Below are 3,920 nucleotides of genomic sequence, written 5' to 3' on the forward strand. Positions count from 1 at the left end.
GGGCGTAGACCAGCCGCCACGGGCACTCGGTCCAGATTAAATTTATCAACCACTTCGGTAGGGCTGGCCCGCAGCGCAGGGTTTGCTGATTGACTTTTCTAGCGGGAGCTACCCATACTCCTCCCTCCCCCCTTCCCCTCCTTACACCTCTCTCCACTTTTTGTCCACTATTTCCTCTCTCTTGCTCGCACTCCACCAAAGTTTTATCCTCGCTCTCGCGATCCTCTCAACACCCATCTGCTTCCGTCTCTGCCTTGGCCTCCTCTCCCAGCTCGCGAACACAAAAGGCGAAACACACCGGCGGGCGCGAAAGGAAATTGCTTCGCGTCATTTGGGGAATGATGAAGTACTCCCCGAGTGAGCGACCCGCTGCTCCCCCGAGTGTTTCTCTCCCGTTCCCCCCATTCCAGGTCACTCGGGCCGAGCCGGTGGACACATAGAAAGACGTGTGTGCGCTGTACCTACGCTCTGGAAAGCTGCTGCGTCGGACCGCCTGCCAGGGTAGGCCAGCCCGCCAGGCACAGCCACAGGCGTGTTGCCTACCCTCGAGTCTGCAGGCTGACCGCTCTGCTTGGGGCAGTCGGAGTCGGGGGGTGGCCATCGCTAATAGTACGAACTATATGTTTATAAACTTTTTTGTGCATATGTACAGATTGAAAAGAAAAAGCCTTTTATGCCCGAATTTATAGATCGTTTTGTATACATTTGCACGCAATTATTCACAACTTTCTAAAGTGAACTCTTTTGGTTCAATAACGCGTGCATCATTTTGAACAAATTTGTACAAAAATTCCGAATGTGTAGATCTTTTTATGACTACGCAGAAAACAATTACATAAACATTTAGTGTGTATACTAGTTCGTCGATGCGAGGTACGCAACTGCCTCGGACCAGACCGGCGCGGAGCGGGACGCGGGATGTCGCCGCCGCGCCGACTCTAACCTCTCTACTTTATTTTGTCTCGCGGTCGTAAAACATTTTGGGGTCGAGTCCGGGGGCGGGTCGACGACGAGAGATCCTAAGAGATGGGCGCCTCCCGTTCCGACCCGAGCAAAGGCAAAGGCCGGGCGACCTCGCTCCGAACCTGGAGCAGTGAGGACGTGAATGTTTCAGCTGGAAGGGCGGCGGGCAGGGACTTACCATGGTGATGCCGCTAAGCAGGCGGAGATGGCGGCCTCGGAACCCCACGCCCTCCTGCGGACAAGAAGACAGAGAAAGAGAGATGGTGAGGACACGGAGCAGAGAGAGAGGGGGGGGGGGGGGGGGGGGGGGGGGGGGGGGGGGGGGAGATGAGTACGGCTGAGAGTTGGGTGCAGAGAGTAGGGCGTGGGAAACGGCACGCCCTGCATGTTTGTTGTCCGGCCCACCGGCGGGGACCCCGCGCACACCGGGAAGGGACCGACCAGGAGCAGGAGATTACTTGGGCGGGGCCCAGTCCCACCTCACCTCACCCCGCCCCACCCCACCCCGCCCCGCCCGTGCCAGCCGCCGGCCCTAGCCCCAACGCTCATCGTTCTGGTGGCAAAGGCAGGATGGGCGGGCAAGTACTTGCAATAACACCCAGCCGCCCGACACTGTGTATTTAGTGGCAAGGCATGGCAGGTGTGATTAACCAGCAGGGGACTTTTTGGAACCTTTCGCTGAAACTATTTCTTTGCACATTTGTGTGATTGGTCCAGGAAAGGTATGGTGTCACCCGGAGAAGTTTTTTTGTTTCACCTTTTTCGTAGTAGTTCAAGGTCGTTTCAGGCGCGCACCACCCTGGTGAAAATTTATTGCTCAGATGCAAGAGTGTGTATTAGATATATAGCGATGCGATAACCCAATAGGATGAAGCTGACAGGTGGGGGAGAGTGGAGGGGGTTGGAGAAGAGTGGGAATAGCGGGAGAAAGGTAAATGTATTATGCGGGACCGTATCACAGATCTGCCTGCCTCAGCCGTCTGCTGTCACTCTCTGCCGAAACTTCTGTGTCAAACTAAAATTCCCCCCGCTCTCTCGCTCTCTCTGGCGCTGCTCACCGCCTCGAGTGATGGAAGGGCGACAGCCAGCAGGAGGAGCGCGAGGGTGACGCGGCCAGAAAAGTAATCCCGCTCTTGGATATTAAAGAAGAAGGATCCGTGTGCCCCGCCCGCGCCGCGCGCAGCCGCCCTCTGCACTTGACAGATACGGCGTGGAGCTGGGGATGCTGGGCTGGACCGGACCGCCCCGCCCAGCCCGGCGCGGACTTTTGTTACTTTTTCTCTCCTCCCGCTGCTGCTAATTCCTTTCTCTCTGCTGTGCTTTCGACTCTACACAACAATTTAAAATGGCCCAAAGGGCCCGCTTTGCCGAAGAGAAAGTGCGCGCGGAGAATGGGTGGGCGGGGTTTGAGAGAGGGGGGGAGGCAGGGATTGTTGTGTAGGGGTCGGGTGAGCGACAGGGACGGCGCGGCGACACTGTAACGTTAGAGGTCGCACGTGTCACTGTAAAGTGGCCGCCACACATTCGGCGTTTCTGGAAACTTTTCCTCTTTTCTCCCGCGCAAATAAAAAAAATCGGCAACAAAAAATTTTTCACCCGTGTGACCTTTTGTAGAGGTGACATTCTTATTATTTTTTATCGCAGAAAGTCAGTTGACGAATAATGAGAAAAGTAGTTTATGAAAAGTTTTTACATTTCGCAATGGAAAAGCAAAGTTGCTGGTCTGCTTTTTAAGGGCACTAGAGTGCTCGATAATACAAAAATTTGGAAATATTGCATGGGAATTGTATGCCTTTTAGAAAAATCCTTTGAAAGGTACTGATTAGATTAGCACCTTTGTTTGTCGAGTGCGTCGACACGTTTTGTTTCTCTTTCAAATCCAGTGGAGAGTGAGAGAGAATGAGGCTGGAGAGCGCGCAGGCGAATGCCAGAGACAGACGGCGACAGAGACGCAGACAGCGGCGGCGACAGAGAATGGGGTCCGGAGCGCAAAGCGGGCCGACCTCGTGCCTCACTCCGATCGAGTGGCGTCCTAATCAGTCCAGAATTGCAAAGTGGCGTCTAAAGCGAGGGTAGCGGAGCCAGCGCCGCCGTCCTGGACGTCCTTTCGGGGGCCGCCCCGTCCTCCTGGCGTCCCCAGAGGGGACGACGACGCTCCTTCTCTCCTCAGCTGCTGACGTTGAACGAGCTCCAAGGTACCGTGAAAGCAAAGGCACTCGCAGGCGAGGAGCTGGGGAGGGAAGGGAATGGAGGAGAGGGGGAGGGGGCACTGATATGCAACACACACATGGACAGCATGTCGATCCCGTGTGCGTGTGTGTGTGTGCGGTCTGCGGGATATTGAGGCGCTTTTAGTGGCTATCCCACCCACACGCGGTGCTCCCCACCATCACCGCTGCGGCTCAGGAGCACCCACTTCCTCCCACCCCCACAACCCCATCCCCATCCCGATCTCATGGACCGAGCAGTCCACGACCGCCTGCCGCTCGGCATCCGCGCCGCGTCGCCGCAGACAAAAGTTTGCGCGACACCAAACTGGCACACGGTCGTAACGAACGCCAGCTCACTTCCGTGGCCGTCCGTCGACGGGTCGTCGGAGACGGTTACTGCTTCCTCGGGTCCGGCCGACGCGGCGGTCCTAACTATAAAAGGTTTCTGCGGGTGCAGGAGGAGGAGGAGGAGCAGGAGCGGGGAAGCCCGCTGCTCCTCGCGGCCGTGGCATAACTCCCGGAGAAAGCGATGAGGCGAGTCGGTGGGAGGGGGAGGGGGAGGGGAGCGGCAATAGGCCGGCTAGAACTTTATTAATCGTTCCGGGGAGATCATCAAGTGGACCGCGCGGGCGCCGCAGCGCACCCTGATGAGCAGGAGGGGGCGGCAAAGGGGCGGTGGGGGTGAGCTTGGGGTAGGGGGGGGCAGGATCGGAGCCCCCCGGCCAGTGCCACACGGCGCACTATACA

The sequence above is a fragment of the Frankliniella occidentalis genome, unplaced genomic scaffold, assembly GCF_000697945.3.
Source record: "Frankliniella occidentalis isolate FOCC.00 unplaced genomic scaffold, Focc_3.1 Scaffold337, whole genome shotgun sequence".
Taxonomy (NCBI): domain Eukaryota; kingdom Metazoa; phylum Arthropoda; class Insecta; order Thysanoptera; family Thripidae; genus Frankliniella; species Frankliniella occidentalis.